This window comes from Panthera uncia, chromosome B1, assembly GCF_023721935.1.
Source record: "Panthera uncia isolate 11264 chromosome B1, Puncia_PCG_1.0, whole genome shotgun sequence".
In the NCBI taxonomy this organism is placed as follows: Eukaryota; Metazoa; Chordata; class Mammalia; order Carnivora; family Felidae; genus Panthera; species Panthera uncia.
The window spans coordinates 36839840-36855649 of NC_064811.1; positions in this window are offsets into that span (position 1 = coordinate 36839840).

Consider the following 15810-nt stretch of genomic DNA (forward strand, 5'->3'; position numbering starts at 1 on the left):
ATATATATATATATATATATATATATATATATATCCATTCATCTATCGATGGACAATTAGGCTCTTTCCATACTTTGGCTATTGTTGACAGTGCTGCTATAAACATGGGGGTGCATGTGCCCCTTTGAAACAGCATACCTGTATCCCTTGGATAAATACTTAGTAGTGCAATTGCTGGGTCGTAGGGTAGTTCTATTTTTAATTTTTTGAGGCACCTTCATACTGTTTTCCAGAGTGGCTGCACCAGTTTGCGTTCCCACCAGCAATGCAAAAAAGATCCTCTTTCTCTTCATCCTCGCCAACATCTGTTGTTGCCTGAGTTAATGTTAGCCATTCTGACAGGTGTGAGGTGGTATCTCATTGTGGTTTTGATTTGTGTTTCCCTGATGATGAGTGATGTTGAGCATTTTCTCATGTGTCGGTTGGCCATCTGGATGTCTTCTTTTTTTTAATTTTTTTTATATTTATTTATTTTTGAGAGACAGAGAGAGACAGAGCACAAGTGGGGGAGGGGCAGAGAGAGAAGGAGACACTGAATCCGAAGCAGGCTCCAGGCTCTGAGCTGACAGCACAGAGCCCGACGCGGGGCTCAAACTCACAAACCGTGAGATCATGACCTGAGCCGAAGTTGGACGCTCAACCGACTGAGCCACCCAGGAGCCCCCTGGATATCTTCTTTGGAGAAGTGTCTATTCATGTCTTTTGCCCATTTCTTCACTGGATTATTTGTTTTTTGGGTGTTGAGTTTGATAGGCTTTTTATAGATTTTGGATACTAACCCTTTATCTGACATTTCATTTGCAAATATCTTCTCCCATTCCGTTGCTTGCCTTTTAGTTTTGCTGATTGTTTCCTTGGCCGTGCAGAAGCTTTTTATTTTAGTGAGGTCCCAATAGTTAATTTTTGCTTTTGTTTCAAAAGGGAGGTGTTATTATCATTATCACATAAGTGTAAAAGCTGAGGTTCACAGAGCTTTTGACATCTGCTTTACTATGTAGCTGAGAGAATCAGAGCAAGTAATGAGACCAACATATTGCGAGGTTCAGAAATAAATGCGTTCTGCTATTCCACATTAATTTAGTAGTTGCTATAAATTCTTAGGTAAATTTGTGAATTAACAATAGAAATTTAATGAATTTAATGTATTTGTAAAGTTGAGGAAGCTACATTTATGCTAGCTCCAGATTTTGTTACATGAAGCTATAAATTATTATCTACTTTGATGTTTATTAAATCCCTTTAAGGGGAGGGACCTCCCACTTTACTTCCTCAAAGGAATCAATATCTGTGTAATGTTGCTCTCCTCAAAAGTAAACTATCTGACTAACAGTATTTGGAAAAGCTAGTCTGTGCCTGGATCGCCCCACCCTTTCCTGGTTCTCTCCCTTTTCTTCTCCATCTTTCACAATTGCTCTGATTTGCCTCTTAATATTCCTGGGGGAAATCTGGGACAGAGTATTATTCAGGATCTATTAGGTCTGCCAGACTCACTTGTCCTCTTTCTTCTGCCTTTTGGACTCTTGGGCTCTTTGCATTTAGTGTGTTGAGAAGAAGGCCAGGATCTTCTGGTGACTGACTAGTAAGGCTTCATTTGGAACCCTTAGAGAACTCTTTTTGGCTTTTTAGTCACCACATATTCCATCCAGCTTTACCAGCAAAAAAAAAATTGATGTTTTAAAGTTTGCTTCTAAAGGTGAAAAGATATGATAGATCATCTATTTCATAAACAACAACAGGGGGCTTCAAATCATATACTTATTTCCTCAGAGTAAGAAGGAGATCTCTTTAATCATGTATTTATTCATCAACCCCCTATCTGTAGCATCATATTAATATTTATCAAATATGCAATGATGTGGGTACACTGGCTATTCAGTGTTGCAATACTTTTGTACAATCTAGTAAACGTCTAGTTCCCCAGGCTCCCAAGTACTCACCCACTGTCTTAGCAGTTATAGTCCTTCCTTCAGGACCATCCTGAACTCCCCCAAAATAACAACTAATGGGTAACTAGCTGGCATAGTAGGATACTGCTAAGACTCTATCCAAGCACTACAGTTGGGAAATGGAAATGGAAATGGGGTTGGTATCCATTTTGATTGTGAGACCCATGGCAAACAGGCATTTGAAAAATTGACTGTCACCCCTGCCTAACACATTAAAAAGAAAGTAAGCTTAAAAGACATATTATAAAATATAATAGAGAACATAAGAACAATTTTTTTTACTAAAATTGATGTTTTTTTCAAAAGTTTTTATGGGAAAAACTACATTAAGTGTATAATTTTTTCCTCTGCTGGTACCTATAAAAACAATGTGAGATTTAACCCAAGAGAGGTAAAAAAGAAACTATTTATTCAAAACCTGCCTTTTTTTAATTTCAGTTTAAGTTTTTATTTATTTATTTTGAGAGAGTGCACCCGTGTGCTCACACACGTATGGTGGAGGGGCAGAGAGAGAGGAAGCAAGCAAGCTCTGCACCTTCAGCACAGAGCCTGACATGGGTCTCAGTCTCATGACTGGGAAATCATGTCCTGAGCCTATATCAAGAGTCCAGTGTTTAACCTGCTGAGCCTCCCAGGCACCCCCAAAACTGCCTTTCTTTGACAAAAGATTTTTTTTAGTTCCTTTTTTAAAGTTTCTTTATCCATTTAGAGAGAGAGAGAGAGAGAGAGAGAGAGAGAGAGAGAGAACAAGTGGGGGAGGGGCAGAGAGAGAGGGAGAGAGCGAGAATCCCAAACAGGCTCCACACTGCCAGTGCGGAGCCCAATTGGGGGGTTCAAACCCACGAAGCTGTGAGGTCATGACCTGAGCCAAAACCAAGATTCGGATGCTTAACCAAGTGAGCCACCCAGGTGCCCCTCTTTGACAAAAGATTTGAAGTGGCTTACAAGAAATACATATAATAGAAATACAAAGTAAAACATAAATTTGGATAGTCATCAAAGTGAGATTAAACTAAAAAGACATATTTCTAGGCTTCCTGGACTATTCAGTTGCTTAAAGTGGGCGATACATTTCATTCTGAGGCTCCTAGCAGTGAAGTTTAAAGAAAACCAACAACGAAGAAATTAAAAAAAAAAAAAGTTGTGAAGTATTTTTATATCTCTGGATGATATATCTCTGGATGATATATCTCTGGATGATATGAGGATGTTGTAGCTTAAAATCAGTACAGGAAATCATGATGGAAAAGTGGTAGACTTAACTACATATAATTTTAAACATATTATATCAAAAATAACAATATAATCTGTCTTTAAGGGAACATAATAGTCTCAGAGAAATATTTCTAGGAAATATGAAAATATGTGATTTTTTTTTCTTCTGGATTTGCAGATGATGCTTAAGAACTCAGAAGGATTGTCCTTGGTGGGTGTGTCTTCTCCTTCAAATATTTTAGATGTCAGGCAGAACAGACTTAGAAACCTACTTAGTGACCCGCTTAATTTTTACCAGTTTTCCTCCACATTCAGGAGGTCCGTCCTAGGATGCAAGCTTTTGGTAAAGTTCTACTTTATACAGAAATACAGAAATTACAAGTTTGATTTCCAGGTAGTTTTCATTGTTCAGATAACCCTGTTACTGTGCCTATAGCCACAGATAATTGAACAGCTGATTTAAGCCAGTGAGCCTTTTCCAGGAGGACTTCGACACCAAATCCAGGTGATTCCAATCAGTCTGGCATCACTTGTAAGGGAAAAAAAGTGCAGGGGGATATTAGTGATGATAGCTCTCTATCATGAATGCTATAAAGCAGATAAAAGTCATTTCTCAGGGTTGGGGAAGAGTGAAGCAGATCAGCAGAGAGGAAAGAGAGGATTTTGTGATTTTTTTTTCTTTTTTCCTGTAGCTTTTCACTTATTGGTTCCAGATCCTTGTTTGTCCTCAGCTGAAATTCTGCCCTTCACTTTCCTGAGAAGCATTTGTGTGTTTATAGTAAGTCTCCCTCTCTATTTAAGTTAGCTGCCAAACAGTTCCTATGAAAACGTGGACCCATCAGAACTTTTGATGTGTATCCTCACCTAAATCATGCCGAAGAGTGTAACTTCCAGGCTCCATGCCTTGACTTCTGATTACTCCTTAAGAGTTTGGCTCTGAGACTGTGCCACCTACCTGCACACCTGACTAAGGTGTGCAAGACTTGTGTTAGCACAAATGCCCCTCCTTCTTCTGATTTCTCCATGTTACTTTTAGATTCTGACTTCTGTGATTCCTCACACTCCCATCTGGTCACTGCACAAAGAAACAAATTAAAAAATATTGAGGTTTCTGGTAGGGACAGCTTGATCATTTTTTTTCTAAATATTTTTACATGACAATATACCTTAAAATTCAATGTTAAGGGGCACCTGGGTGGCTCAGTCTCTTAAGCTTCTGGCTCTTAATATCAGCTCAGGTCCTAATCTCACGGTTCATGAGATTGAACCCTGAGTCAGGCTCTGCACTGACAGTGCGGAGCCTGCTTGGGGTTCTCTCTCTCTGCCCCTCCCCTTCTTGAGCTCTGTTTCTCTCTCTCTGAAAAATAAACAGTAAAAGAATAAAATTCAATGTTAAATTTAAACATCCATTATTGTATCTATATACCATTTTGCTGTATGTTGACAACACTACATTATTCTAGTCCAAATAGTCTCAAATTAATAATTTTATGAAAATAACATTAGTTGAGAGTCCCTTTATATAATAAGAAAATCAATTTATTCTTGTAGGGTCCCAGCAACTGCTGGGCTTAGAACATAAATTGAGAAATCAGCAGAATGTTTTGAAGAATGATGACTAATTTATAATTTCTTAAAAATACCATGTATAGAATTAATACCTTGCTTTTATCATATAAATTCTAATTTATATGTAGCACAGTAGGGATTATGAGGAAAAGCACTGCCATTCTGCATTGTATAGTAATGTGCTATCTTATGGGAAGAGGTCTATTGTGCATTGTTTTATTAGAGATTTAATGGTCAGGAGGAATTTTCTCATTTAGGTTTTCACCACTGAAAGAATAAAAGTGCAGTTTGTCTTCAATCTTGAGTCCTTTGAATGCCTTGTTCAACAATTTATGCTGTTAATTGCTATAGTTAAGATGACTAAGAACATCTCAGAAGTGCCTGGGTGGCTCAGCTGGTTAAGCTTTTGACTTCAGCTCAGGTCATGATCTTGTGGTTTGTGAGTTCGAGCCCTGCGTCGGGCTCTGTGCTTTACAGCTCAGACCCTGTAGCCTGCTTCGGATTCTGTGTCTCTCTCTCAGCTCCTCCACTCCCCCCCACCCCCACCTCAAAAATAAATAAACATTAAAAAAAATTTAAAAAGGTGACTATGAACATTTCAAATGCTACCTATAATTGAAAAGTTTTTGGAGTCTTAATTTCTTAGACAAACTGAAAACAATGTAGCATCATCACTATTTGTTATAATTGATGCAAAACCTAGTGTTCAGAAAGGGACCCAGGAGAATTAAGTACATTTATCATTAACATATATTTAAATTCGTTGCACTCCTTGCACTCAAGAGAAGTTTGTTAAAGACTGCCCCCACCCCCACCCCGCTCCTTAGAAACAGGAGATCCGTAAGCTGGTGAGACCCCCTGCCTTGTAGACACCTGTACTGCAGAGCATTTATACACTTAGAAAAAAATACACCACATCACATCCAGGTAAACACTTTTGCCCTATTTAAAGCTAGTGGTATTGAGACAAGATGATCCTATGTAAAGAAAAAACTGGTGGAGCTTCAATGATGGTTTGGTTACTTTCAGCTGTTTGTTCTCTACAAAACCAGATAGCTGCGTACTCCCTCAGGGAAAACAACTCCACAGCAACTCATTTTACACCAAAACGATTAACTGAACTTAATTGGGCATAGCATTTAATAAAAAGTCTCCTTTGGGAAAACAATTTTTTATGTGTCTGCAACCACACAGCATAAAATTGCTATGATTTGTGTACGTATGTGTTTTAGTAACAACTTTATAGAAGACTCTAGAGACCAACATAACTTCTACATGGTGTTTGCCAAATTGTTGACTATTAGAAAAATGATGTTTTTTTTTCAACACGTTTATATGAGACGCCATCTTCTGACCAATGATTTATCAGATTCTTCAGGAATAGAATAAATGTGAATTTTGTTTGAAAACTCTTCCTCTTGCAAGTACCTCATGTGAACTTCCCTATGGAGACCTGTATTTCAAGCTTTATTTTCTTTGACAGAGGGAAATTCCTTTTTTATATCTATCTGAAAAATGATGAAAATATAAATCAATGAAGTACAGATTGTGATAGAGTTTACTGGTGCTCTTTTAGAACATTTTCTTGCTTATCCATTAAATTTTAAAATGTAACATTTTACCCCAGGGTTATAATATGCTTCTAATTTGACATAGATAAAAATGCCTACCATGGTGTTGTAGAGAAATTTCAATTTATGCAACATTTGTGCAGTATTCTACCTTAGTCTCTAATACAATTGAAATAACTTTGAATTTTTCAAAAGCCTTAAACCGTAAGTTGTGAGGAAAAAAATGATACTTAAAATTACTCTTTTTACTGTCAGTGAAGGGATAATATGCATACAAGAGAAGATATGAAAATATGCTTAGTTGTCATTATTGGTCTTAAGACTCAGTTTGGGTAAAATGGAAAAGAGATTTTATTCTGATTCCCTTTTTGCAATAAATTTAAAAGCTCATAAAATTTTGGAAATGCTATTGCAGGACATGTTGGAATAAATGTTTGTAAAATTCTTGCCTTAAAGTAAGAACTAAATGTTTCTAAGAGGAAATGTATTTGTCATAGATAAGTGCATTCTACAATAATCTGTTTTAAAGTAAATATAAACTATGGAATATTTGGTGCTCTGCTCCTTTGTATTCAAATATAAATCTGAGTGCCCCGAAATTATTGAGCTTCTCCAGTTCTTGAAGTTAAAAGACTCCCACTTAGACTAAAGAAAGGCAGGTAGTCCTTTCACCATAGAGAAAATTAGCACATGAGCTTTGGAAGGGCACATATGCATAATGAAATAGATTCAGCACATTTTACACATAAATGTGTCTAGGTCTGGTAAGGTCAAATGACTTGCCAATGATCATCTTCATTAAAGCTTGGAAATAGTCATAAATAGCTAAAAGAGAGAGGGAGAAGTTTACTTTTCAGTTGATTCTTGTGCTTTTACTGATTTTTGTATTAACATAGGATTACAATAATGTTCTATGGAGTGGCTGCCTGGGTTTAAATTTTTGTTCAAATACTTGCAATTATGTGACCTTGAGCAAATTATTTAACCACTCTCTGCCTGAATTTTCTCATACATAGCTGGGGATATAACACTATTTACTTCCTAAAATTGCTATGAAGGTTAAATGATTTACAACCATTTTGAATAGTGCCTAGAATGAAAATAGTACATTGAGCTGGATAAACCCAGGACATGTGAGTAATGGTCTATCTATCTTTCATATGATGAAAAAGCTCCATTAAAGGATTTGTTTGTGCTTCTGGTTTTTTATACAAATATCCAAAGCAGTTTTGTTTTCAATAGCTAGAATACAGAACCAACGAAAATGTTCTTCAAAAGATGAATGGCCAACAATTCATGGTATATACATATCATGGAATACTACTCAACAACAAAATGGAACAAAACATTGATACACACAGCACTTGGATGACTATCCAGGGAATATTCTAAGTGAAATAAACCAATCCCAAAGGTTAAATATCACATTATCCCATGTAAATAACATTTTTGAAATGAAAAAATAATTCTAGGAGGAGGGCTGGGGGCTGAGCAGGGGGAGGTGAATGTGGTTATCAGAGGTTACACAGAGGTTACACAGAGAATTCTCATAATGATGGGACTGTTTGGAATCTTGACTGGGGTGGCTCCACAAACCTACAATTGTGATGATAATGTATAGAACTAAATACACCCTTCCATACACTGCACAAATTAATGTAGGTAAAACATTGGTAAATTGGAACAAGATGTGTGGATTGTGTCTATTCAATATCCTTGCTGTAGTTTGCAAAATATTATAATGGATGAAGAAAATAACTCTGGGACTTCTGCATTATTTTTTATAACTAAATGTGAACTGCATTAGAACTACATTTGAATCTACAATTATCTACTAAGTGTTTCAATTAATAACTAGGGTGAGGCAGAGCCTGCTTAGGATATGAAAATTAGTATCAGTACCCCATGTGTAGAAGATAGACAATTGTAAATTAAAATGTAAATTTTGTACTGTATACAAAAAAGTATATATAAAACATATCAAATAGAATATAATAGAACATGAATGGAATCATAGAATCCAAAATACCCTGGAGAGATAACTTATCCAGATGAAGGTTTTATTATTCTTTGGTAAAGTGAGTAAATATAAGTATGAGGTGGTGGTGGGTGTTGTTGGCATAAATTTTCTAACTGTCCTAATTTGGGAAGAAACTATTCTTTATTCTGAGATTATGCCCTCCCTACTTTTGATATTGTAGTTTTCTTTTCTTTTCTTTTTTCTTTTGTTTTCTTTTAGTAGTTGTCATAATGTCCTTCCTTGATAAAATACAAAGTTGATAAACTTAAAAAAAATGGAAGAAGTACAAATATATGCCCCTCCCCTTCTACTAATAAATAAAAAAGGGATAGGATAGGAAAAAACAAATTAAAGTAATACTCAGCAGTAAAAATACAGCACTTATGTGGAAAATAGAAGTGATATTGAATATATAAATGTATGTCAGTGTACAATGGTAAGGGAGAGACTGGAAAGCTGAGGGAAAGGTGAAAAAACCGGAGAAAAAGCATGAGCTTGCAGAAACTGAAAAAATGGTGAGAATGAAAATGAGAAAGAGACAAAGTGCAACCAAGGATTTTCCACATTAATCACATGCACAGAATTTCTGTTCAGTAGGAGTTCTTATGATTGGGGCTGGTTTGGGCTCTGGGAAGTTGCACTGCATGTGTATTGAGTCTCTTCAGAAGGAACTTTCTGATGTTCATTGAGCATATTCTGTGGTTTAGAAGTTGCCTACTTCCTTCATACTCAAATGTTTCTTTTATTACAAATTTCCTTACTATGTTTAGAGTTGGACTTTAGCTAAAAGATTAAATCATGTTCATAAATTAATAATATTCATCTTATGATTGAGTTCTTTTGAGTAAGAAAATTCTGGGAATTTTTCTATATTCATTATTTTTATAGGTTTCTCACTATCACTGCTTCTCAAGTGATTGTTTCAACCTAAATTATTATAGGCAATTTTGACATACAAGGCACATTTATGAAATCATCTGGGGAGAAACCTGACTGAAATTTTCACCACTGTTTTCCATAAGTTCATCCTTCACCCAGATTCTCTCATGAGTAAGTGCTTCCTTTTGGGTAAATACCACTCCCTCCGAATGTCTCTTTTGGTTTCCTGGAGCTTCTCCATCTGGTCCTTATGACCCTGAGCCAATCCACAGTAACTCAACCAGGCCTCTTCCCTTGTCACCTTTATATTTTCAAACCATATGATAAAACATTATTAAAATTGCCATAATTGAGGTTTGATTTTTTTTTTTTAAATTACTCTGAGTACATTTGCCAAATCTGCATATTGCCTGTCAGGCTATAGCTCCTCACTGAGTGCTTCCACATTTCTCTGGCTAGAGCCTGAGGATTCAGAGCAGTGGGGTGAATACAAACCAGAAAACACTTCACAGAACTCAGGGTCTTGGGATGGCATATAATCAGACACACACACACACACACACACACACACACACACACACACACACTGTTTTGTTTAGTTAGTTTACTTATTTTGAGATAGAGTATGCATGCATGCGTAAGTGAGTGGGGCAGGGGCAGAGAGATGAGGGAGAGAGAGAATCACAAGCAGGCTCCCCACTCAGTGGAGAGTTCAATGCAGGGCTGGAACCCATGAACCATGAAATCATGACCTGAGCTCAAGTTAGAAGCTTAACTGACTGAATCACCCAGGCACCCCCACACCAGTTTGTTTTTAACCTCTATTCATAGATGACAGCCTACGTAGTACACAGAGATAGTTCCAAGTGTTATGAAAATTGATAGAGCTTGGTTTTTCCTCCTGGTATTAGTGTAATGGATTGAGTACCAAATATGCATTCTGAACACTGTAGTTATTCTGGAAGTAAACTATACACTCAAAATATGGACACTCTCAGTGATAAATGATAGCCAGGAAGAAATATTTAGATGGATGCCTGCAGTGTCAAAATTCCCAAACTGGATGTCTTCACTTAAGTAAAATATGATTTCCAAATGATTATATTGAGAATGAATTATACTCAGAATATCGCTTCTGAAATTACAAAAGACTTAGTCTGTCAACCTTTATGCCAAAGTGATAACTTGGTTTGCCCTCTTGTATTTGTGTATATTCAATTTTTTATGAGTTAATACCAAAATAAATTCTTTGCCATTTTATAGTTAAAGAGTTAGCCAGTTTTATACTTAAGTATTACTGAAAATATTTTTGTAAAGGTTCTATATATTGTGTATTATTGCGAACCATCTATTCAGTTGTTGACATCTAATTTAGTAAAAAAGTTACCATGATTATTCTCTTTGATCTACCAGAGACTTACCATATATTTTAAAGTTTATTTATTTTTGAAAGAGAACACACAAAGGAGGGGCAGTGAGAGAATTCCAAGCAGTCTCTGCACTGACAGTTAAGAGCCCTACATGGGGCTTGATCTCATGAACCGTGAGATCATGACCTAAGCCAAAAATCCAGAATCGGGTGTTTAAAGCGACTGAGCCTCCCAGGTGCCCTGAGACTTACCATATTCTTGATTCATGTAAGGCTTAGCTCTTTCTTGCTTGCATTTGTCTACACTTCTGCTCAAGATCACCAGGAATGAATGTGTATTTGAAAAAGTAGGGCTTGTTTCTCTCATAAGGAGAGAGACTGCATGCAAAGGGGTACTGAGTAACATCTTGGTAATGATATACTAGGGAGTACTTATTGTAGGATTTGGGCTCATGGTCAGTGGTTTTGAAAAGAGTTTAAAGATTTTCTCTGAATTGGATGCTATCAGGAAATGTGGGTAATTACATGATTCTGTATATTAAATATATCTTATCTAGAAGGAGGGAATACCAGACCAAGGCTAATGATGCAATTTATAAAGCAGCAGCAGTTATTCATCTGAGCCAGGATGGAGGAATGTTGGATTATTTTTATGGTTTGGACAATGTTTATGTTCAGACCTATATAGGGATTAGTCTTGTTTTTTGCATTGATTCATCATAACCACTAAGTGGCTTTGTCTGATGTTGATGTTCTGTAAAATTATTTATGTTCGTAGGAGAACATTGGGATCTGGATGTATCAAGTAACTTCCTCGTAACACCTGGGTCCAGCTAATAGTACCAAGCTAACACCTGATGTTAAAGGCAGCTTTTATTTTGCTCACATTTATTTTCTGTATCTTCCTTCCATCTCTAAAAGATAAGGATGTCTCTTTTAAAACTATTGTTCTCCTTTATCATTTATCATCTTGCCCATGCCATGAGGAAGATTTCAATAGAAATAATGGAGCTCTTTTGGCCTCTGTGCTTCAGTGGCAGAGTCCTCTAGTCAATGGTTCTCTGATAAATAATTCTCTCTCATAGTGATACAAGATGTGTCACTTGTCACAGCCTCCTTTTGTCACCCTGCAGGGCTTTATTAAATAGAATCAGCTGGTGATAATCCACAGTGCCTTTCAGTTTAGAATACTTTGACTTAACCTTACTTCTAGTTGTTATGTAGAGTCTATATAACTTAAGAATTTGATTTGGTGATGCTGGATGTGTTTAAGGAACACAGAAACCAAGGTGAGAAGATGAACGTCACAAGTGTCCGAGACCTCACATAGACAAGCTGAGAGAAGACCTCACAGGGTAAACATTGGTGAGCAAAGGATACAGTTCACTTGGCAGGCTGAGGGAATGTTGGTTTGTTTGTTTGCCTTGCTCTGAATGTCTACTCTGGAGTAGATCCCAGCTCCCTGGAGGCTGTGAAAATCGTGGTGTTATTAAAAACATCTAAGTGTTTGCAAGTCAAATCATGCAAGTCATGATTTATTTTATATTAAATTATCCTAGGATTGTTTAAAGTTCTGGCAATTGTTGGGGCACCTGGGTGACTCAGTTGGTTAAGCGACTCACTTCGGCTCAGGTAATGATCTCACAGTTCATGAGTTTGAGCCCTGCATCGGACTCTGTGCTGACAGCTCAGAGCCTGGAGCCTGCTTCAGATTCTCTGTCTCCCTCTCTCTCTGCCCCTCCCCTGATTGCACTCTGTCTCTCTCTCCCTCAGAATAAATAAACATTAAAAAAAATTAAAGTTCTGGCAATTGTTAAGAGTTTCCAGGCCTCCGTAACAGAGGACACTTTTTTCTCATAGTCTTCCTGTGCCTCACAAAACATGTTGATACCCCAGGGTAACAATGTAGGATTATATACCATTTAAATGGTTGTAAATGTTTTCTATTTTGCTTTTAATGGTAACCATTTCTTCTGTGGACTTGTCCTATGTATGAAATAAAATAAAATCCCTTTGTCATCGTCCCTGTTTCCTTGGAAAATGTATGATGTTCTAGAGAAAAAGCATGAACTCTGGAGCCAGACTGAGTTCAAATCCTGGGTCCCCAAATCCTTGTGTGACTTTGGGCAAGTTACATAATCTCTCTGTGCCTCTGCTACCTCATCTGTAAAACTGGGTAATAACAGCAACTCTCTCTGTTGGGTCATGGTGATAATTAAATGAGTTTTTATACATTTATGAAGTATTTAAAACAGTTTCCAGCACACAATAAGTATTCAATAAACAAACTTATTATTCAACATATTATTAAATAAATTCAACCTATTAATTACCTTCTAAAATATCTATTCAATTACCAGTAAAATATGTCCATTATCTTTTGATTCATTACAAGTCTTAACCAAACATAGAGGTATAAAACAATAGTAATAATTTATTTTTATTTCTCACTGCTCTAGGGATTGATTGGGCCTTGTTTGATTGGGCCTTGATTGATTGATTGGGCTAGTTGGTTTCTGCTCAGGATTTCTCATACGGTTGCTCCTGGATGTTGGCTTGCGAGGCTTCTTCTCTCCTAATTCTGGCTGGTAGTTGGAATCTCAGTGGAAGCCGTTGTCTAGAACATCTACATGTGGTCTCTGGTTGCAATCTGAGGTTCTCTCAGCATGGTAGCCAGGTTCCCAGGGCAAGCTTCCCAAGAGTATGAGCTGGAAGGGAGCTGTATCTTGTTTTCTATTTAATTTTGCCTTAGAAGCAGGTTAAGACTAGCCCATATTCAAGGCAATTAGATTTCATCTCTTGATAGTAAGAGAATTAAGGAATGTGTGGACATGTTTTAAAACCAACTATAACAAACTAAAGCAAAAAAAAAAGTGATAGAGATTTATTATAGATCACTCAAAACATTCTTCCCAACTCCTACAATATTTGTATTATAATAAATGGTCCAGCACATCCTCACCACCTCTTTCCCTCCCACCCCAAATAACTGGCGCTGGAGGGAAGGATTACGGTAATTGGTCTAATATTCTAGTTTTCATAATGGCTCACTTGGATTTATGTATGATTAAAATTCATTGGAGAGCTGAAATATCAAATGCTATATCTGAAATAATAATTTTCAGATGAGCTTCTGTGATGGTTAAATTTTATGGTCAACTTAGCCAGGCCTGGTGCCCAGTCATTTCGTGTAACTAACTAAACACTAGTCTAGATCTGGCTGTGAAGCTATTTGTATGTGATTAACATATAATTAGTAAACTTTAAAGTAATAGAAAATACTCTTGGTAATGTGGTGGGGCCCATCCAATTAGTTGAAGGTCTTAAGAGCAAAAACTGAGTTTTCCTCGAGAAGAATAAATTCTGCCTCTAAGACCGCAATACAGAAATGCTACCTGAGTTTCTAGCCTGCTACTCTCCCCTACAAATTTCAGACTTGAGGACCTCCTACAATTGTGAGTCAGTTCCTTACAAAAAAATCTCTTAATATACATTTATACCTATCCTAATGGTTCTGTTTCTCTGGAGAACCCTGACTAATACAATTGCTACTTAGCATTTTATAGTTGTGACTTTTATACTTTTAAGTACATGATAGGGACATTGAGTGTAGGGAATTTATATTCTCCAGGACTATGCCCTATGAATACTTATTGAATGAATCAATGAAAACTTGGTGACACTTTCCCCATAACTTATAATGCTCTTTATTTCATTAGTCTTCACTGATGGTTAAAGGACCTGAAGGTCAACTTAGTTTTTCTAAATCAACACAAAGTCATTTATATGTTAATTTATAATTCAGACTTATCTGAATTTTGAGTGAATAAGACTAGATACAGGGGCTAGGTTAAAAATGACTGGGTTTGCTCTGAAAACTGAATTAGAAATATTTGAAAATGCCAGCAGCCTTCTCATTTTATACCATAATCTGCATTTATTAACATGTATCATATTGAGAGGTATACTACTCCTGATTTATATATTTGACCAGATTCAGAAAGTTAGAGTATTTAGACAGTGCACAGTAGTTATTTTGAACTGGCCACTCCCTTCAAATGGGATTTGGTTATCAGTAGGTTGCGTAGATTTTTATTTTTCTATTTGTATGAATCTTCCCAACTTAAATCTTTTTTGCTGCCTCATACATTCAATTTTAATATGAATTTAAGAAGTGATAGTTGGTTGAGGTCCAAGAATATAAAATTTTAAGCTCAGGATATGAAATGGCAGAAATTTTATTTGAGTCTGTGTTTTATCTTATTAGCATACAGGGGTGCCTGGGTGGCTCAGTCAGTTGAATGTCAGATTCTTTATTTCCGCTCACATCATGATCCCAGGGTCATCATGATTTAAGGGTTGTGGGCTCGAGCCCCATGTCAGGTGTGGAGCCTGCTTAAGATTCTCTCACCCTCTGCCTCTTTCCCCTGATCACTCTCTCTGTCTTGAAAAAAAATCTTTTTAGCATACATAATTGAGACTAGGCAAATCCTGATACACACCACACACCTTTTCTACGTTTTTTTATCCATATCCCAGCAACTATGGTAGAGTGTTCCCTATATATTTTATTCATTGTCTTAATGTTTTAGTAGAATTACCTTATGTAAGAAGGACTACTTTATTCATCATTTTTTTGAATTTTTATTTATTTAAATAATCTCTACACCCAACATGGGGCTTGAACTCATGACTGCGAGATCAAGAGTCCCATGCTCTTCTTACTGAGCCAGCCAGGTTTCCCAACAATTTTAAAATAAAAATTTAATTATTGAAATCTGAGATTTTAGGATCCTGGCCATCAAGATTATATGGATTTTTATGGTTTCTATCACAGCGATTCCTGGATTTCCCAGATTCTATCATTTCTGAACCACCCCACATTACTTTCTTTATTTACTTCTTCAGCTTTTGCAGGGTAAGTGCTGCACCTGTGTGTGGGCAAAAGGGTTCTATACCTAGAACCAGATAATATTTTGCCCAATCTGTGCTCTTTGGTTACATTCCCTCTTGCTTTTTCTCCCTCACCTACTTATCTTTAGAATAAGACATTGGTTTTATAGACACACACACACACACACACACACACACACACACACACACACACCAAGAGCAAGACAGAGGCTGAGAGACCGCTAGGCTGGATTCAGGGTCCTTGCTGTATCATCCTATGGCACTTGGTACTTCCATTATCTTCTCTGTCAGAACACTCTACACACTTGTCTCCTCTCCACTTTGCAA